This window comes from Cottoperca gobio, chromosome 3, assembly GCF_900634415.1.
Source record: "Cottoperca gobio chromosome 3, fCotGob3.1, whole genome shotgun sequence".
Classification (NCBI taxonomy): Eukaryota; Metazoa; Chordata; class Actinopteri; order Perciformes; family Bovichtidae; genus Cottoperca; species Cottoperca gobio.
Genome location: NC_041357.1, coordinates 17,458,268 through 17,480,930, shown reverse-complemented (window position 1 = coordinate 17,480,930; position 22,663 = coordinate 17,458,268). Strand labels below are relative to the sequence as shown.

The 22,663-nt window shown below is 37.6% G+C and overlaps 1 long non-coding RNA gene across 1 annotated transcript; it reads left to right on the top strand.

The window, feature by feature from the left end:
• Positions 1–466: 466 nt before the first annotated feature.
• Positions 467–20,778, top strand: LOC115028129 (uncharacterized). Its single transcript, XR_003834521.1, has 4 exons — positions 467–602; positions 19,586–19,709; positions 20,196–20,262; positions 20,377–20,778. It is a non-coding gene; the product is annotated as an uncharacterized LOC115028129 (long non-coding RNA).
• Positions 20,779–22,663: the final 1,885 nt, after the last annotated feature.

The window sequence follows — 22,663 nt, the reverse complement described above, 5'->3', positions numbered from 1 at the left end:
AGAGATGAAGCCTAGCCGTCGCTTTTCACACAAAACAAAATATAACGTCCGAGCACTTAATACATTCACGAGCCAAACCAGAAATATCCACGTTAACGGTTTTAGCTAGCGTTAACAAGCAAACATTGACTTCGAGGACGAGTGTTTTACCTTACTGTGAAACATTTCTCAACCCCCCTGTGTGTCGTATTAGTCCATGAAAATAAAGTAGCAGGGCTGGTGGCGACAAGAGCGGTAGCCTACCTTACGTTTTTTGCGTTTTCGCTGTCCCATTAAATAACCAAAAATAATAATAAACCCAAAACGAGCGGTCTCTGCTAATGGGTCGCTAACAGGCTGATCCGGTGGCGGTGAAATGTTCAGTTAAACATACCGGACAACCATGGTTTGTTTCCTAACAGGAGATCACCGACAGTTTTCAGCCATTCCTCACGTTCCCCTCCTCTGCTCCTGACATCAACAGCATGCTTGTGGCTCGGCAGGCACCCTACCGGACAACCTGCAGCACTGGGCCCGGCCTGTGCAACACTGTGAGACCTGCACCACAACGTCAGAGGCTGCCAACCGCAGCACACTCACCAGCTAGGGGGGAAAAAAGTCAGGTAAAAACTGTTACACAAGTACGGAGGTCCAGTATGGGTAATGCGTCAGTGCATTTCCTGTAAAACAACTTGTTTACCATGTTTCAAAAGCAGCAGTGGTGGAAGTTCTACCTCCTTTAGTAAACGTATCAATACCACACTGTGAAAATACCAATGGTGGAAAAAGTAGGCTATTTAGATATGTAATGAGTAGAAGTAGCAGCATTACAGCATAAAATATATTCAGATCCCTAATACTAATAACACAATGTAAAAAAAACTCTGTCACAAGTAAAAGTCTTGCATTGAAAATGCGTCTTAAGTCCCATTATATCCTTAGATTATTATTACTCATGCGTTAATGTATATAAACAGGATTTTACTTTTGCAGTTGGTTGAGGTAGAGCTCATTTTTAACTTTTAACTGATTATTTTCATTATGAAATAATCTTATAATTTTTCATTTATTGATTTGTACCAATACTGAAAAAAGTGAGAATAGAATAGTTAGTTTTTTATGTAAAAAATCTTAATTTGTAAAGTAACTAAAGCTGTCGGATGAATGTAGTGGAAGTAGACAGTGGCATGAAAAGAAAAGATTCAAGTCAAGTACAAACTCCTCAAATGTGTACTTAAGTACAGTACTTGAGTAAATGTACTTAGTAACATTCTACTAATGAAAAATACTCTGTTACAATTAAAAGTCCTGCATTCAAACTTGTACTTAAGTAAAATTAGAAAAGTATCAAGTGTAAATTTGCTCATTATGCAGAATGGCTCATTTCAGAATCATGTCAATTATATTATTGGATCATAATTATAGTTGCAATAATGTGTTCATCATGTGCTTGTACTTTACTTGAGTATTTCCATTGTATGTTACTTTACAATTCTGCTCCACTACATTTCAGATGGAAATGTTGTACTTTTTTACTGCACTACGTTTCTCTGAAAGCCTTAGTTACTTTTCAGATTTACAATCATCTACCTATAGTTACTAGATACTTTTTACATAAAGAAAAATATATGATATGATGCAGTATTATACTACGAATGTCGATCCACATCGACAAACTACAACATTAGTGATAAAAACAGAATCATATAATAATTTATAACACTTTGAAAGGAGCCATAATGAGTACTTTTACATTTTCCCAATAATACTTTGGTACTTTTACTTAAGTAACATTTTGACAACTCTTACGATTCTTGCCACTGATTTGTACTGGAGTATAAGTACAGAAAATGTACCTAAGTACAGAACTTGAGTAAATGTACTTAGTTACTCTCCACTGTTTAGCAGCATTTCAGCAACCTGGCTAGTTTTTTTTGTCTTTAAATAGTAAATGTCACCCCTTTCCTAAAGAATAATAACTGGCTGAATGCAGGTTTTCAGTGTTTGTATGCACTAGGTGAGCAACATATGAACTAAAATAAACTATTAAAAGTGACTCACTAGAACAGAGGGCCACAATTAAGTACCCAACTTAATTAATATGTTACTTTAATGGCACAAATTCATAAACAATTAGTAATTGATTGAATTATTGTGACACATGAACCTGGGGCTTTTGTGTTCTGGAGCCTTGAAGCATCTACCTGCTTTGCCCCACTAGTAACCCAGCCTTGCTCATACTATTTAAGCAACTTTCAGTAATGTTCATCAGTGCAAGAGATAATCCGATTATTTAGGTAAAATCACAATTTAAAAAACAGTCCATTACAGTCACAGTCTATTGCAACCAGTTATAAAGTAAAGTATTAGCAGCAAAATGTACCTAAGTTTTAAAATATAACATTTGTGTATAAGCATGCATTAACAAAAATCTTAAGTAAAATAGCATTAAACGTTAAACATACAGAGTTAAATTGTTGATAGGGTAACCAACATTTAACATTTAACATTCTACAGTTTAATACCAGCAGATAACTGACTGGGTGGACACTTGACAAGGGAGATTCTTAATGAACAGAGTTCAGTGGAGATCACATTAAGTATGCTCGGAAAATTCAGGTATCCTTACATGCCATGTCAGTGGGGGATGTAATAGCAAAATACTACAAGCTTCATTGAAGAATGCAGGGACTAACACTTCCTGCCTTAACAGGGATTGCATATTGTTGTTTTTAGGGTTACCTATTACCTCCTTGTCTAACCCACAATACACAGGAAAACACAATAATGAAGATTGAAGCACCATGAGCTTGTTGTAAAACTAAACAGCTAAATTTGACCTTTTGAATGTGGAGAACCAGTTATTTACAGAATCCATAACAGTGCAGACAAACATGTTCACAATTTTAATGACCAAGTAGGACTGGATGACTAGTCATTTACATTGCTACTATTTTGTTATTCAGGGTTTCTATTCTATATGTATATCCCAGTATACAACATTTAAAACAAAGTCATAATAAACCATCACACTTGCATACACACACACACGTGTGTGAATACACACCCTACATTTGCACCTTCTGACATATAAAATGACATGTAGAAAACATGAATATTACCCTTTAGAGACCAACATCGACCCATTTCTGTCTTTTCAGGGGGGGCAGGGCATCTTTAGGGGGAGATAGCAGGTCAACAGTATATGTCACATAGAAGTGGTAAAGCTGGGAACAGAGCCTTAGGATTATATACAGCTCAGCACTGTTTTTAATGAGGGCTAAGAAATGTATCCTTTCATGCTCAATTATGTCTCATATGTTGTTTGTTGATACCATTTGTTTCACAGATTTTGAACGAAATATAATTTTTGATAAAAAAAATTAAAAATCCCTCCAAAATACCTAATTAAATTAGCATGAGCGTCTTTTACTTCAATGGTCTTGCAAAAATCCTGACAATCCTCGTATGTGGAATTTGAATTGAATAGAAGTGCAGGTTTGGCAGGTCTGATGTGATGTCTGACAAACAGCTTGATGATGTTGCTGTGAAAGTGACTGTAAGAATTACCAACAAAATGAAAACCAACTAAATATTTTAAGAAATTCATATGTGAGTATTTTGCATTGGAAGTTACATTTGTCTTCAACATGTCAGGCAGAACATTTATATGGTGCATATCTTCAAAAAAAATACTCAAGCATGGCTAAGGCATGGTGTTGAATTTACTATACAGATGTTATTTGTGTTTGTGGCTCCTCACTACTTCTTTCCTGTTCCTTTGCATAAGTGCTTCCTGTTTTTGTGCCAGAGTAAACTATGGCAGTTTTTCACATTATTTTAGTACTCTCTGTAACTTTAAATAGTGTGTACATTACATTAGATGCACACTTGTAAATATATTTGCAAAGATTGTCATCAACATCAAGTGAAAGATGGCTTTAACCGATAAGTTTCAGAAAACTTAACAAACAGGGGTTTGTTTATGAAGCGGGCTTTAACCAAGATTTTGCCAAAATAATCTGGACTCACGGAGACGTTTGTGTTTTATACGTTAAAAGGTCAATAAAGAGGTTGACACTGTAAACGTAAATAATGTGTAGCAAAGGGAGTAAACCAGTTGAAGGGCCACAGGGGCCCATTGTTGATCTCATACTTTCAAAATATGGCCCTGATAGTTTAAAACATTTACAAGAATGGTGTGCAAATGTTATTTTATACTATTTTAATTCTGGCTATTTAATGTCTGGTATTTTATACTATTTAATTTCTGCTATTTTATCTGCTATTTCATATTATTTTAATTCTGCTATTTTTATAATGGTTCTTCAGACTCATTTACATCAACACTGTGATTATTGTACTATAAATGCTCTTATTCTGTCTAATCTTGTACTAATTGTTATGTTTTTGCTGTGAAGCACTTTGGGCTGCAATTCTTGTATGAAAGGTGCTATACAAATAAAGCTTATTATTATTATTATTATTATAATCATGCTTAAATGCTGACTGCAAGCTTAACATGGGAAAAGAAGCCGCAATGCCAGCGGAGAAGGCAAACACATATACTATCCAGAACAGAAATTCACTTCACGTCAATAACATCGCAATAATTCAGCCTTGTATACCTAATTTCTATAAGTAATCATTTTTTTCTCACAGATATTTCCACCATGAATAACTTATTTTCTTAACACATCACTTACAAAATCACTATTACAGCAACTGACACTTGGAGCATCTCCGCCCTTCACATTAGGGATAATCAATGGTGCATGGGGGAAAGGGCAATCGACCAGACAGGGCACAATGTACACAGGGAGTGGTGACTCTGTTTGATATTCTTGCAGCCAGAGGCATATGGCGCACCTGCAGCATATGGAAACTGGGATTTGGTTACGAGCAATACATTATCAGTGGGGTGGTTTACAGTATGGTATCAATCATGGTCAGTGAAATCAGCCCACTGTGGCATACACCTCTCTAATGTGTGAGGAAGTTGACTTCTCCCAGGTATGAATGAATGTCTTTTCCAGAAGGTGTAGAGTTATATTCACATTTCTGAAAATACTACATTGCCACATGGCTCGTGGAATAATGCTGTTACACTCATAACATTTCTTACAGCAAAAACGACAGCTTCTCTGAAGTCCTGGTACAAGCTTTGCACACTGTTGTGCTCTACTCCAGGTAATTCTTGAATGTTTTGCTGACTAGCTTGCTAGCTCACAACATGCAAAGTAGAGTAGTAGTGTGCATGTTTTTGCTCTTTTTAAAGGACCACCGTGCAGGATTTAAAGGTGCAATGTGTATTTCTGAGCCACATGCGCCAAAGAAGTAGGGGGCAGCATTTCACCTCTACTGGGTCGATACAGCCTAAATGTATAGTCATTAAAAAGTTATTTAAAAAAGAAGAAGCCTACTAGTAACTAACAGCAGGGCAAGAATATGCTAATTCCACGTGCAGAGACCCGGTCAAAATAGCACTGCTATCATATAATCTTCAGGTGTGGCGTCGGCCTATAGTTTATGTTACCCATCTGTGTGTGTACTGTGGCACTAACGTTAACCGGGGCTGTACACTTTATTGGACTAAATTCAAAGAGGCAGAAATTAGAAAACAACTCACACCTTGGTCTCGCCTTACCTGCTTCGGTGCGGCCAGGAGAGCTGCTCGCCGGGGGTCAGCGTAACCGGCACTTGGCAGCTGTCTCTGGGAGACGGAGCCCCAGTTTGCAAGCGAAGCAACTTGAGTTCAACCAGCACAAGCCTCAGCTCCGGCAAAGCTGGGTCTAACCTGTCTATCTGCAGCAACATAAAGTTTGCAGTCCCCCAGGATTAGACAATCGTTGCTGTGAACTCAAGCTAATTGCTAACTGCTTACAGAAGCTACGTCAGTCTTCCGGGACTGCCGACTACTCTACACGCGGTGAAACAGTCTCCGGGCGGCTGTGAAGACGAGGCGAGGGTGCAGGTCATTTTCTTGTTTCGGCCACTTTGAATATAATTCAATAAACAAACTATAAAACAGGCATAGACCGCGGCGGTATTATTGACAAGCCAGTCAGTGCAGCTCCCCTTCTTCTTTATCTGTACTGAGGGCAGACTGGCGTTACTGTGTCTCACTATCGCCTCTCGAGGAACAAGTGGTATTACAAGACTGGACGGGTCGGGTAGATATCTTGGCAACACAATACATAGAAGTTTTTGAAATAACGTCAACACTGTAACCTCTTCAAATATTGTTGAAAATGTTAGTTTTATTAATTTTTTTATATTATAAACATCTTATTCTAAGCATTTCATACACATTGCACCTTTTGAGAGTTTAGGGGGATCCATTTTCACTGCCATGTTTCTACAGTAGCCAAGAAAGGACAAACCAGACACTGGCTCAAGAGAAGACCTTTCGCGTTTTTACGTTACCTGAAGGTAACCATAGGTTCTTGGACAAGCTTGAAAAGGAAGGGGTGAGTGGAGGGGTATTCAGTTGGTTGCAATCTGCAACCTCACCACTAGATGTCACTAAATCCTGCACACTAATACTTCATTTAAAGTTCACAGTCTCTTCCTTTAGTGTAAGCAAGCCTGAAGACATCCTGGATCCACAACATATGGTACAATGACAAACAAGCATATTTTCCAGAGAGTTTCTGTAAGATATTTTAGGACCTAAAAGAAGAATAACAGGTAATAACTTAAAGTAACAGTAATGACCTCTAAATGAAGGTTTAACGCTAAAACCTGTTCTTGTTTTATAAAGGATTTTAATTTATTTTAGCATTGGAAAAGAAGTACAAGATATTTAGCGTGAAAGGCAGCAATTATTTAATGTCTAAAGCGTGTTATTGTAGGACGAGTTATCATACTTCTGATCTGGTTGAGTGAGACAAGGCAAAAAGTCAAAACACACGATGAATTATCCAGTAGAGTGAAGTTGTAGACAACCTTGAGACCAGTAGTAGTGCCTGGAGGACATTGTGCCACGTGCTATAAATAAATAATCAACCCACACAGAGGTTATCATGTGGATATCTTCCATTTTGCTTTATTGAATCAGTTCCCTGAAACATCCAAAATGAATTCTTGCATTACTATGACAAGAGATGTCTGTGTCTATTTGCATGGATGAAAACATGCTCTGAGGGGCAGTGTTTTTTTAAATAATCTAATTTAATATCAGTGCTATCCTCTTGTGTTTCTTCTTATTTTAGTTAGTTTTTGTTAAAGTTTAGAGGTAAAAATCAAGAACAGACATGAAACAATTATATGAGATTTCCTCCACAACTTATTTTGGTCCACAATGATAGTATTACCTAATTACGGTGTTTTCTTACATTCTTGCACTTAGCCTGTTTTCAAGAATGATGCTTTCAACTAAACTACATATTGTTTAAACAATAAAAACAATTAAGCATAGCATTTAACTTAGACATACATGTGAAAGGTCTGTGAGGAAGTAAATGAAAACAAACCTGATGTAAAAGTTTATCTTGGTTTTTAAAGCCAGTATGCCAACAAGGACTAATCACTATTTTACTTAATATGTACACCCTGATATTTCAGCAAAAGCACACAGATATTGAGCCACAATTGTGCATTCATTTTTATAATAGTTTCTTTCTTAACACAGTGGGTGTAGACGAGTTCTTATGAAGAGAAACACTACCCCACAGTGGTTAGATTTTCTCAGTGCTCCAAACTATTATCCATTCACACTCTAGTCTGAATGAATGTTGCCCCCCCAGGAGTATACCACTGTATTGAAGCAGAAACTGTGCAAGTGTTGCATTCAGTAGAAGGAAAACTTTACTTTAATGTATTTCACACGACAGAAAAAAAGGCATGGAGGAATTCAAATGTGTCACATGAGTTTCATTATTGTACCAAATGTCATCTCTGTTGTCAGAAAGACTTGTGTCTTGAAGACTTGAAAAGAAGGAATCATCTGAACAGCACACATCCAAAATAAGTTGTAACATTAAACAGAATATAAAGAAGTCATTAATCAACTCAAATTAATAAATAAAGTAACCCCAAAGGTGGAAAGTAACCAAGTTACTAAAGTACTGTACGGTACTTGTACCTTTGCAGAAATTGTTATAAATTAAACTACCCAGGCCTGCAGCTTATTTTCCCCACCTCAACCAAGCTCAGATGTGTGTGTGTGTGTGTGTGTGTGTGTGCGGGCGGACAGTGCTGATTGGCCCTAATAACGGGACATAGAATAGACATAATGCAACATCCACATCTAATTCTCTGTAATTGTTTTGATATGACGAACAGAGTTCTTTCAAACAACTCTGATTTCCTGTTCATGCAGAACACAACCTTGCTTTCACACAGGCTTATCCTCCTCTGCTGATGTCGAGTTGGACTTTTCCTGTCCTGTTATCATAAAATATATGTAGCTTCACTATAAGCTTTTAAGAAATGTCAGTGATTGTCACTTTGTTGTTTCTCTCTGCTAGGCTGTTCCTTTTAGCTCTGATGCTCAATAAGAAAGGCAAGCCCTGAGGGACAATTTGATGCTTAGGCCGGAACAGTTATTAGCAAGTAAGGGACAGTGTGACCCTAACGCCAGATGACGCTATCTGTCTGTCCTCAGAGGAGTGTGTGGTCACAATGATCACCTTCTTCTACAACGGCTTTGGAAGTCTGATGTTCGTCATTTCCAGACTGTTATAAAGCTTCTTTTGTCTGATGACCTAGCTGACACAAAATAAGAACTATCTCAGGCGAAAAGACCACAGAAACAAAGCGGGCTTTGAAGTGAACGAATGAAAATAAAGTCTTCATTGGTGTTTCAAGGTAATGAAGCACTTATCATTTTGTTCAGACAGTATTATATAAATAACCTTGGGACAATTCTGTGTTTTTGAGCCTCTGAAAGGGGGCTTTGAGGATGTACATAGTTGTAGTCATTCAAAGTTTCAATGTGCTGTTGTTGCTCATGAGTGTCATTTACACCAATTTTATATCGCCCAACCAAGAGCTACTACATTTACTATAAACTCGCGATGATGGAACTAAATAGAAACTGGATCGGGTTGTTCTGACTCAGATAGATGAGGCTTGCGGATATGGTGACCTAGAAATGTTAACTATTAAAGCCTACAGCTAACATTCTCATATTAAAGGTTACTCATGGATATAATTCCTCAGCAGCAATGGAGGACAAATTGCTCTAAAGAAGCGTCTAAGTCTTAAGGCCTAAAGCTACCACTCTCATTAAAAGTTACTCATGGATATAATGCCCTACCAACAAAAGAGGGCAAATTGTTCCAGGATTTTTAATCAAAGAATAATTGTTACAGATTATTGAAGCCACTCTCACATATTGGTGCATACATTTCAGTTGTCATCTGTGTGAAAAGGCTCTTAGCAAAGGAACACTGTGGCACAAATTTAAGGCGTTTTATCCTCAAATTACCCTTTAAAATCTGACAGAATGCGTGTCCAGTAATTCCATTCTTGAATGATCGGCCTATGTGGTCCTGTCATTCATCCTTTCTGTCTGTATAAATGCTCATTGTGATAGTACCCCCCTCAAGCTACATATTCTAGTGAGCGTCAGTACAGTGCTCACTGTTGTTTATCAGCAGTTGGTGACATGTTTGATATATAGTATCCTCTCACATGAACAGATGAACAGGAAGTGTCTTCATCAGCCTGACTTCTGTCAATGTTCAGAACTGACTATACGATGACATGATGGATTTTACTGTCTGTATCTTGACCCTAAATGTCCTCTGGATTTCCTATTTTTTCTTTGTATTTTAACTATCCATGAATATTGGATTAAACCATGCAATGCATAGCAATTAATATACAATAAAGGGTATACAATTCCTTAACAATACAATAATTAGAGTCTCTTATGACATTTATAATCAAATAGATGAATTGTTTGGTCTAAAAATGTCAGAGAATAGGAGAAAATGCCAATCGCAACAGTCCAAACGAACACAAAATTAAATTGAATATCGTAAAGAACAAAAAACTGCAAATGTCCACATTTGAGCACGTTGTACAAGTACATTTTTGACATTTAATCAATTATCAAAATGTATGCAGATTAAATGTATGTCAATCAACTAATACATTTAGAGACTTGTTATTTATTTATTTCTGTCTTTTTAATACTACATGGCACCTTGCTGTTTGAGATGTGTTTTTGTTTTTACAGTAAGGTATCTGTGCTTTAAAATAAATCAGCATTGGTACATTCCCTGGTAATAAAACATTTACAAGCTGGTATCAGTCAAACATATCAATAGTATACAACAACACAAAAAACCCAGTTGATGATATATTAAATGTGAGCCTGTTTAGCCACAGAGAGCAGCCCTGTGTGAAACTCTGCCCAAACAGTTCCAAAACATAATAATTGAAAACTACAGAGGCAAGAGAAACATAGAAACACATATTAGCCCATGTGTGTCCTGTAGCTCCAGGCTGTCTTTTGAAAGCATGCTGTCAGATTAATTTTCAACCTCTCAATCTTAAAGTCCCGCTGATGGCGAGGTTTAGCTTATCCTGCCTGTTCATTGTGGGGCTACATTTGCAATTGATGGAGCACCAGAAAACCATGCTGCTTTCCTTTTGTGTGGCTGCAAAGTCTAGACAATGAAAATAAACAGTGGTGTAATTTGAACAGTGCAGTACGTAGGGGGTGGGGAATAAAAATCAGTTAAAAGGGTTGCAAGTTTGTTACATGTTTCGGCTGAAATTATTGGCAAAGCAAATGTCATCTTAGTCAGTTGTTTACTATTGACGGATAGAATTGAAACAAAAGCTGTTTAATAAACTGGTTACATATTATACTTTCTGAAGTTGATTCATATTGTGTAAATTCACATTTCAAAATTCAAAAGGGTTTTAGGATAATCTGTAATTTTGTTATTCATTAAACTAAATATATTAAATATATATACTAAATATTGCTCAATAACGCCACTAATGGGCAAAAACTCCTTCATATGAATAAACCCCTATTTGCTATACATAATTACTTTAAGTTGTGAGCAGATCAATCGAATAACTGTTTTTGTCAGATTGAGTGTCTCTTGATAAGTCTTTGTGGCCTGAAAAGGTTCAACTGTGCAGAGTTTCACAAGAAACACAGCAAAGGTTAGATAAAAGAAGTATAAGAAAGTGGGTTAGGGTTCCATACCCCATCTCTCTCTCTCTCTCCCTCTGTCTCTGTCTCTCTCTCTCTTTATTGTCTGTCTGTCTGTCTGTCTGTCTCTCTCTCTCTCTCTCTCTCTCTCTCTCTCTCTCTCTCTCTCTCTCTCTCTCTCTCTTTATTTATTATCTGTCTGTCTGTATCTCTCTCTCTCTCTCTCTCTCTCTCTCTCTCTCTCTCTCTCTCTCTCTCTCTCTCTCTCTCTCTCTCTCTCTTTTGCTCAACTAAACAATCGCTCCGCACACAGTACGCAGGGTTAGGGTTAGGTTACACAGATAATTTATTATTTAAACTCACTATGCGTCCATGAGACGCAGCCTATTTTCCCCCGATATCAAATCGGGAGGTGTACAGCTCACGTTAGTAAAAACGTGTTTTGGCCGAAGGTGAAACATAACGTTATCATCATGTGTAATCTTGTAAAATGTAGTTTTTGCCGAGAAACTTATTCAAGTTTACAGTTGAAGGAGATGTTTTTACAGCCATATATTAGAAAGAGAATTATGACCTGTTAAACAAGTATTCAAACGTAATAAAGGAGTGTATGTTGAATAACATGGGATTTATTGTTTCGTTTTTTACAGTGGTGTCGAATTTGCATCGAGAAACGTGGAATTTCACCGATATTGGTATCGACTACTAAATTTCTGGTATCATGACATCCCAACTGATGACCATGTGTCTGGACCAAAGTGGTGGAACAACTGACGACATTGCTATCTGTAGAGTAAAAACAGGTTTAGCCTCTGACCCGTAAGTGGCACGTTAGAGTTCACCCCGGTGGTAAAATCTGTTGCACTGTTGACACATCGCTGTGTGATGACAAATCAAAGCAGTAAAATTCCTACCTCTCAGAACCTCACCTGAACTCCTGCAAGTGCATTTAATGTACAAAGATTTGGTGTCACTCTGCAATGACCCTGACATGCATTGCATAAGACAACTCCTTCTTGTTTCTCAAATCACCCTATTTCCGTTTTTGTCCTTGCAGAGTTAACCCACTCCCTAGTGAGAGAAAACAAACGATTTTCTATTAGTTCTCAAGATTCAAACGGTGAGTGTGACTCACCGTTGGCTTATACAACACAAACCTTCATAGTTCTCTAAGCCCTCCTCTCCTCTCCTCTCCTCTCTCCTTCTGTCACTCCTCTCATTCTATGTTTCTCTCTCCATTTTCTTCACCATCGTGCAAAGTCTCAAGGGTAGACTGAATGTCCTCTTCCATTTGGCTGCTATTTTGGTCTCCATGTCAACAAGATATGAGTCACCACACCCTCCAAAAAACGTGGACACAATCATTAAAATATGTTACTATTAATATAGCAATCAACCAATTCATGCGCTGCTCGCACATGACTGTGCGTCAGTCATGCTCACTTTGAACAGCTGGCCTAATCATGTGAGGATGAATAAAAGTACATGAACATTTGAACAAAGCATCGCACTGTAAGCATTTCTTGTAAAGGAGCTGTTTAAAGATTCTGACTCCTGAGTCTATTTATATGCTGCTGTTAAAGCACTTTCAGCAAACAAAATATAGGATCACAGACTGTGTGTGTGTGTGTGTGTGTATGTTTGTGTGTGTGTGGGTATGAATTCCTGGCAGCATAAATGTATAGATTACGCACATATTACGTACATTTGCCTGGAAAAGATTAATTTTTTCCAAGCTGCTTTCTATCTATTTATATAAAAATTATGTTGAATTTCTACTGACAAGCAAGAGGCAACTCAGTCCAGCCAAACTCAATTTAGTATAATTAAGAGCATTAAAATTTGTTTGAAGTGGCTAATTTGATATTATTCATCTGCTAATAAGCAGCCTGTCACTGTATAATAATATTTCTGTAGACTGAAATCGAGCTCTGAATCTCAGTTAATTTGAAAATTGTTCTAACTACGCACAATGTGTCAGCTTAGCTCGGGCGCATAATGCAATTTAACCTTTATGATAAACACATTATGTTAATGATGGCATGGTGGCTCAGCAGTTATCCCCGTCCCCTTGCAGAAAGAAGGATCTGGGTTTAAATATGCAAGCATGCTGGGGCCATTATGTGTGGATTTAGCATGTGTGGGTTTCCTCCAACAAACTGCAGACATCCAGATCAGGTTAATTGTAAATCTAAATCATCCATTGGTGTCTTTTATGTGTATTGATACCTTGTGACATCATACACTGGCCACTTGTCCATGGTGTGGATCACCTCTTGTTCAATAAATGCTGAGATAGGCCCTAGAACCTGTGACCCTGACCAGAATAAGCGGTTAGAAGAAAGATGGATGGACATTATTAAAGTGCACCACAAGCCAGCTTTGTAAGACTTTGTTGAGGGGCATATAGATTACCCCACATGACAACAGTATAGATTAGATTTATTGTAAATATGCTAAGAGAGCATGACTAGATTTGGATAGTGTGGGGAAGGTCATCCAGCAATATCTAATGTTGGGTCTGTGGGATCAAAAACAATACTGTCACATCCAAATATGTGTAGTTAAGACTGCCTTAAGGCTGTGCTTAACGACTTAGTGGCAAATTCACAAAAGGATTGCAGGGATTTTGCAGCCCCTAATTCTACACACATAAGACAAAAAGAAACTGTGTAATGCTCAATGCACAAGGGTGAAATGCACCCTAACTGTACTGTCTAGCAAATAAAGTCTTGGTTGTCCAGTGCTATTTGTATATTTAAATTAAGCAATATGCAAATGTTTGGTGCAAAGTTGGCCCCTCTCTATTCAAATGAGCTTCATTCCAAAAACAGTCGATTTCACAAAGACCAGCGCTAATAGCCGCACGCAGTTACAGTGAAATTATTAGCGACCGCAGAGAGTTGATGGTAACTAAAGCGCATTTATAAGGGGTGACGCCTAGACTTTCCACCGCTTCAATTCATGCCATCTTCTTTTAAGAAGAAATTTACTTCTTGAAATTGTTATGTTATATGTTTTTGAATTTCCTTACCTTGGAAAGTACTTTGTGCTTATGGCTTGAAAACGGTTCTTTAAACATGTTTAATTAATTAATTAATATTTTACAGTCAGACATTTTGAGGTGCCATTGTTCTGCCTACTGTGTTCTTGCAAAGGCAATCGTCACATATTTGGAATCGTATTTCAGGCCTTGAAGTCCCATAATTTACTCTCTTTTAGCTCTGTTTTTGGTCTCCACCAACTCCTGAGGGAAATATCTGGCTCTTTAGCTGCACAATGCTCCACTTCACTAGCTAGTTGCTAACTTTGTCTGTCTTCTGAAAACAATACTAATGAGAGTGAACCAAAACAGTAAAGTTCCAGGTACGGTAGAAGGGTTTAGTTGGTGTGTTCAAAAAGTAAAGCATTGTGTGCTGCATGTTTGCTGTTCAGTTCAGTTCAGGCCAAGTCTTTGTTCAATAAGTGAGACATTTTGCATTAGAAGCAATTATACACCTCCCCCTCTCTATCTCTACCTAGTACAGTTAAAAATTCATATCTGCAGGGGTTACACTAGGTGGCAAGTCAGAGGCAAGGAATGGTAAAATATAAATATTCTTTCATAACGACCTGCATGTTATTCATCCTTTAAATGAAACCAGATGAACATTTTTAAAATGTCTTATGTGTGGGGGCAATTCATTGCTATATTTAAAAATAACAGATTTGTATAGTTGTACGTGTCTATTTGTGAGATTTAACTTTACTCTGTGTAACCTTTGTGTTTTAGTGACGGTCATCAGACCTCTTTTTCTGCCTCGCATCATTCACTTTAATAGCTCCTTATGTAGTTGTGAGTTACTTTTATCAAAGTTCAATTTATTATGCAATGTTATTTTATTTGCCACATGGACACTGAGATTTACTTTTCTCAGATAGGTATCATCATGTCTATTCTACCACCGTGTCTTCCCGTGGTATCCAAATAAACCATATTACTGTAAGCCATTAAGGTAATACAAGGGACAGGAATATACATGTACAGTTTAAATATAAACAAGACCTCCTTTCCATTAAAAGAAACCATACCAGTCTATAGGAGCCAAAGTTTATAGCCCTAAGTATAGCTGATAGTATTTCCTGCCTACCGCTCTTGTGCAAAACTAATTAATAATTTCTCAGCCGATGTCCTCCATGAGAGACATCAGAGGGTTGAAGCACGTCACTGGATCTCTCTTGCGCACATATTTCTTCCAGCACAGTTAAGCAAGGCTTTCCCAAAGACCTCTAGGCGTTTGTGTGTTTGATGGGATGCTGTTAATAAAGGAACCATGAAGCAAAGAAATGCAGCGGGGCTGAGAGGGAATAACTGTGCACGAGCTGTGATGAGGCAAACGTTTTACTGTTTTGGCAACACAGTGGCATATATTTGACATAGTGGCTTAATCAACTGCACATTTACAATAAGAGAGGGCTTTGCATGCTTTAGGCTTATTTCATAACTGCAACCACAAGAAGGACTGCTCGCCTGTTTTCTTTCTCGACAGGATTGCTTGTAGTTGCCTCTCACAATTGATGGTCTGTGTCATGCAACACAAATGCATACAGCCACAGCACATACACACACATTTACACAGTGCCTTACTGCACACAATGTTATATGAAGCTAGTTTTCACTTTAGTTTGTTATTTCTCTGCACCAGCTTTGGATCTTTATATTCTCATGTTGACAACATATCTCAATCATGAACAAGCAAACAAAACAATGCAGAGTATGCACAAACACATAATTATGTATGTTGTTATGCATACACATACACACACTGTACTCTTACCACTAATAACTCTCAAACCTGCAATGACACTTTTTTGACCACTTGCGGGCAGCAGCAACAAGCTAAACACAACATTGACATATTATCACCTTTTAAGTTGATATGGCACACATGTGAGCAAACATTAGCTCACTTACACATCTAGCGGTTACTGAGTGACGTCACTCATTTGGAGTCATGTTTCTGGCCACCTGGCGAATGTATGTCCAATATTGACTCTCCTTTTAGCTGAAATATCTGCCTCTTTAGCTGCTAAATGCTCCTCTGTGTTGACCAGCTACAGTAGTCTCTCACTGTGTCTGCTTGCGTGGTGCTGGGCAGGTAACATATAGCGAGGTTTCTTTGCTGACAACATCTTTGTCCTGTGACTAAAAATGATGATATAACAGCGAGAGTGAACTAAAACATTTAAGTACTGTTATGATCCTTTGTTAATATAGAACAATTGATTATTGCCCCTTTGAAATATTTGTTGACACATTACTGCATGCAGCAGTAATCAATCAGGCCTGAGAACTGCTAGTAAGTGATAATACATGAACTCTCTTTATGTTGATTAACGAGAGAATATAACTTATTTTTTGCTGTAAAATGGAAACCGTGAAGTTTACAGCATATTGCTTTACCATAGAATGATCCCCATATGAGCCATTGAGGAAGAGTTGATAGTGATTATGTCCCACTCTGTGGCAGAAACACAGCTCAAGACACTGCACTGTTGCTTCTTGTTCCTTGTTTCTGTCATCCTCCATTTAGGTTTTTAGAGCTATTAATATTTTTTATTTTCTATTTAAGACTTTATACAAATTAACTAAGAATGAGTGCATAGCAGTAGAAAGATGTAATTCCCACATGGCTCACATAACAGGAAACAAATAGGGAAGAGTGGAAAGATAAAATTCACAGCACCCAGACAACAGATGTAACAAGTTCCCGTGTCCCTGGAACAGGCATCATCAATAGGCAGCTGGTGAGTTAGATCTGGCCTGTTAATATTTTTTTCTTACCCAAGCTTTACAGGATTTGCTTAGGTCCTGGAAAAGTGGAAAGTCACTGACAACAGAAGCTCCAGTAAAATAATTGTCCAAAAAAGATCAGATTAGTCACTTAAAGCTAAGGTGCGTAATGTATTTTAGAATATTCTTTGTCATATTTGTTAAAACTCTCTTTACAGCCCGACAGCAATCAATATATAAAATGCTCTGAGTGCAGGACTGGAATAAGTCCGTAAATTGGACGACTGACCTGCTTGTCTACCTGCCTGCCTGACTATGCTGCGCACACGGAGGGGCTGTTAGTGTCGCCAACTTGACGACTTTCTCGCCAGATTTTGCAGCTTTTGGAGAGAGTGCTACTCGCTACTTTAATTGGAAAAGAGTTGGCAACATTGGGCTGGGTTTTTCAGTTGGATAATTAAAAAATAAATCTAGTTTACTCTAGCTGACTTATCCAATGTTACCTACCCAAGTTTTAAAAGAAATGGAAAATATGATATGTTATGTGATTATGTGTTATATGACATGTTCTCTCCATTTATTTATTTAACTAAATACACTGAACATTGAACATGTGGCATGCTCACATTTAATTTGTGCCTTCTTTGAGCTTGATGTGGCAAATTCAAGACAGTGCTCTCAAAAATATGACACTTTTATCCAATTGAACCAGAAAACACTGTGTTTAAAGGAATAGTTAAACATTTTTGGAAAGACACTTATTATCTTTATTGCTGAGAGTAAGATGAACATTGATAGTCAAGTTAAGGTGTTAAGAACAGACTGCAGAATCAGTGAGTGCTTTAGTGAACAAGCTGCTCGCTCCATAAAGCTCCCATAAAGCACAAACTTGTTCATTACATGGACCCACATGTGTTATTGTATTGGCATATGGCTGATAGAACCAGATATGGCGAGGGATGGTTTTCTGCTTCTTTGACATGAGGAGTCCAGTTTATGCGTATGAATGCAGAATCTGTAAGCAACGGGTCAAGATGTTGTATCATAAGTGCTCTGGTTTCCGTTTGTAGTCCTTTTGCAGGCAGTGTGCAGAGCAAAAGACGGCGTATGCATTGGACAAAATGTAATCCTAGAACCCGTTGGCTGTCATCTGATGACAATCCAGTCGTAGACATTATCTCTCAACTCCAACTCCAATCAAACTGTAAACAATGGCCGACGCACAGAAAAGGAAGTCTTGGAAACATTGGCTGTTGCCCTCAGAGCCTAAATCGCTGTGAGGCCGATACCCAATGGGTTCCGACATTGGTTTATGCGTGACTACCTAATAAAAGCCCTGTACACCTACACAGGTGTTTTTAGTTGCTCTGGCTGATCAGACCTCTGCTTAAGTTTTTGTGGTGGAGCTATGATGAAAATGATGTCAGGGGTGAGTCTTTGGAAAATGATTGTCATATTCAGCACAGTCGTTAGCACAGTTGCACAGAACAAAAAGGTCCTGGGTTTCTGCATGTTCGCCCCGTGTCTACTTGAGTTTCGTCCAGGTGCTCAGTTTTCCTCCCAAAGTCAAAAGCGTGCAGGCTGAATTTGAAGGGGAAAAACTCACTCGCTTGAAGGTGTTAATGTGAATCCGACATCTGCAATGTTCATTCTCAACATTTACTTACTGCTCATGGAGACTTATTATAGTGGGGTTAAATATGTCAAGTCTGTGCTGTAGGTGGCTATAGAGTAGAGGTCGTATAGGTGTCATTGACATCAACATGGTTTATCTTCTTTGGAGGATGAATGCAGTCAATTTCATGGCAAACCACCAATAATATTATGAGACATCTTGTGTGCAGAGTTGACATTTTAGACTAAGAAGGCAACAAAAGCTCACAGACTCTCTCAAACTGAAAAAAAGTTATTTAGAAAGACGTTTAATGGCATTCAGTATTTTTATTGGATCTGTAACTGAGTTGTGTGAAGAACAAAAAGAAACTCTGTTTTTATGCGCAGATATTATGACTAACAAAGCCGACAGCAGTTTGCTAAAACACAGCGGACACAGGCTGTGTGTCGACACCCAGGAGATGAGTTGCTTTGTTTTAGCACATTGCACTTTTGTATGGTAGTGCTGCGTTGTTAAATTATAACAGCGCAGTAAAGTGAGCTAGCCTCATAAAGAGGCCAATTACTTGACAATTTAAATCTTTTACCACTAATTGTTTATAATTGAGGACTAACATGTAAGTTATTTTCTTTGAAACAACTATAAAACAATGGTAATAATCCCCACAGTGCGTTTTTATTGTGTTTGCAATTATTGTGATTTGGAGATTCAAATCTAACAAAATATATCACATTAACAGTATATTACTGCAACGTTTTTAATTATGTATTTTTATGTATTTTTAATTTCTGCCTATGAGCTGTGTGCATTGATGTTTATGTTGATGTTTCTTTTATTTGTGATAAAGGTTGTATTAACTTCCTGCTATGGTCTGTACAGCACTTTGGGTAATTTTTAAATGTGCTTCATAAATAAATGTGACTTGACTTGACTGTCATAGCACAGTAAGCTTGTTAATCCCCCACAAAACTAAAAAATGCATGAGAAAATAGGCTAATCTACAAAATAAATCTTCACAAAACATATTTTCAGAGCATGGCCTACAAACTGCGGCATATCAGTAGGAAACAAGTTCTGCACTTTTTTGTATCTACAGGTGACGGGCATCAGATGAAAACTACTTTCAACCTGACATGCTGCGACTTCCTGTCCTTGCCTCATCCATAGCCTGCCTCATGACCGCTGCGACCTATTGCTCCAGCTCCGTCCCTCGTGGTCAGGTGACATTTGTTAGGCATCTGCAATGACATATTGTATCATTATTATGTGAGCCGATCTATAGTGTCAGGCCTGAATACTTCTCTCACTCTTGGCTGTCTTAATCCTACTGAATGCCCACACAACCTTAATACTTTTGATATACTTGTCTGTTGAGTTTAGCGGCTCACTCTCTCAATGTTGCTCTCAACAGTCTGCTTTGAAAACACACAACAACTAAACATGCCTTGGATTACTATGACGCATATAGAGGCTATCATTTCTCCACTTTCTGTTATCTTACTAAAAAAAATATTATTATAAAATAACACATATGTATATGTATATATATATGGCTCATCATCTGTTGGGCTGGTATTTTCTGATATTGTTTACTTGCAGTAGTATTCATTTAATGTCTTAATTAGTAAGTTGTTCCAGTGCCTATATGGAGTTGCAGTTCAGTAAATTATACGTGCAGTATTTTTTTGCTTCTATGTTCTATAAAGGCTCTTATGGACATCTAGAAGGTTACAATAATACAATATGATACAGAAGGCGATTTAAGTGGGTTGGGTAAGTAATGCCTTTTATGAAATGCAAGTATAAACTATTTTATAAGAGTATATTTAAGCAATTTTCTTTTTGCATAGAAAACTCTTTCAACTATCTCTGCGTTCTTTTCATCAGTATAATTGTCTGTTGGTGTCACTGTCAGACATCAACAAGGAGTATCGAGTCAAACCGCTGCCTCCAACCACTCGAGGTTGTTCTGGCATCTGATCAGGCAGTCTCCTGGACACTTCTCTGCATCCAACTTGGAGTCCATCTGGACTGGGAAAGCCTCATGATTCCCCAGAAAGAACTGGAAGACATGACTGTGAAGATAAACATCTGGGCTACCTCGTTTAGCCTGCAGCCACAACCACCTGCATCAACTCCATAACGGATAGAAAGTCAGCGGTAAATGTACTACATGAAGCAGACCAATGGACAAAGTCACTGCTGTTTGATGTTTGTTTTTTTAATTGGTTATTTATTTATTTATAAGGTACATATGTTTCATAATATTAATAAACTGGATAAACTGCAGTGCATTAATTCTTTAAAAGCGGATTAAAGTATAGGTTTACATTTCAATACTCACATGCCCATTTGTACATTGAAACAGTTTTTGATCAGCATGCAAGTCAGACTTGTTCACAACAAATGTGGGGAACAGGGCAACATTGTGGTGATGAAGTTAGAACTATTCAGAGGGAAACAACCATATTTTCTTAACAAAACCATAAAAATTATATAAAATCTGACAAGAGGTGAGATGTTTTTTTTCTAGAATCATAGCCCATTCTGCCCACTCTGTCTTGTTTCAAGATATTGACACTCACTTCTATTATATTCCTGGAACATGAAATCTATACTGGGAAATGAGTGGTGTTGTCTCGTGTGCTGAGTTAAATATTTTCTTGCTCTATGAAAGTCTTGAAAGCTGAACCTGAGAACAAATTAGTTGTTGAATTGGATGTTTTTTTACAGTGATATATAAGTATCTTTACAGCTACAGTTTCAAAGTTGCAGAATAATGAATGTCACTTACATCTCCTAATGGTCAGAAGTTTTCCGGGTCCATCTCTCACACGGACTGAACCTGAGCTCATGCGTCATCCTCTTTTTCTTTGAAAGTCAGCTCACAGGCAGTCCATGTCATGATGACATTTCACACCCAGCTCTTGAATACATAATTAATTAGAATTCACATATTTTCACACATTTGTATGTCACTGACATTTTATCAATGAAAAATATTTCTTACAGATACCAGCCAGATTACATATGATTTATACATTTACAATCATCTGCTTCACCCGGCTGCCTGTGAACACTGTGGCTGGATGGATGGAAATGAGTGAGAGTTTTGAGTTCTTGCTCATAATAACTGTGAGAAATCCCACCTCACCGACCATCGGCCCTTGAGTTTTTACTTTAAAATGTGTAGACAGATTAAGAAACAGTCTGTAACCTGTATTGTTAAGAATAGAATGAGACCTTCTGTCCTCGTCCTGTCCATGATTGTGCACTTCAGCCTCCTTTTCAGTCAGAAAGACTTTTTAAGACAAAAACCTTACTGTTGTATGAAGAAACTTAAATTGTTTTCTCAATGATTATGATATTGCTTTATGTTATGTTATATAATATCATTTCTCAAAAGATGGGCCAATGTTTGCTCAACATACACCAGTGGAAAGACTGGAAAACAGCAACTTTGCTTTAACATTTGTGAAATACTGTACGCTTATTCACTTTTTTTTGCCAAAAGTTAAATATCATATCATGTCCGTACACTTAACATGAATCTAAGACCGGCAGCTGATTAGCTTAATTTAACAATGAAGACTGAAAACACAGGGAAAGAGCTATCCTGGCTGTGTCCAAAATGACTAAATCCACATACCAGCACCTCTTAAGATCATTAGTTAACATGCTACATGTGCTATATATAGTCTTCTCATACCTTTGACGTTTCCTGGCAACCACACCACAGGAAGTCACTACGCCCAGCCAAGAAATCGTCACAACATGAAACTTCCAGTAAAACCACAACTTTTTGTTTTAAACATTTCTTTTAAAAAACTCTAACATCTAAACATCTTTAATTTGAATTCTTATATATTAAACGTGATTTACATTCAATTGGTTGATCAATTAGCAATAACTGTTTTATTCAAGTGTACCAGTAAACCATGACAGTGTAACGGTGAGCCACAATACCAGGACCGTGAAACTGAAGCAGCTAAATGGAATTCAGCCATCGTTAATTCTCTGATTGACATCCCTTGACAAGGTCTAATGTTTAAATAAGAGACAAACACAATGTTCTCATGGATCCATGTCCTGTAGTTATTTTAAGGCACCACGTTGTCGTCAGTGTACAGATTAACAAATGAGTGTTCAAATAGTTTTTTCTAAAATTCAAGAT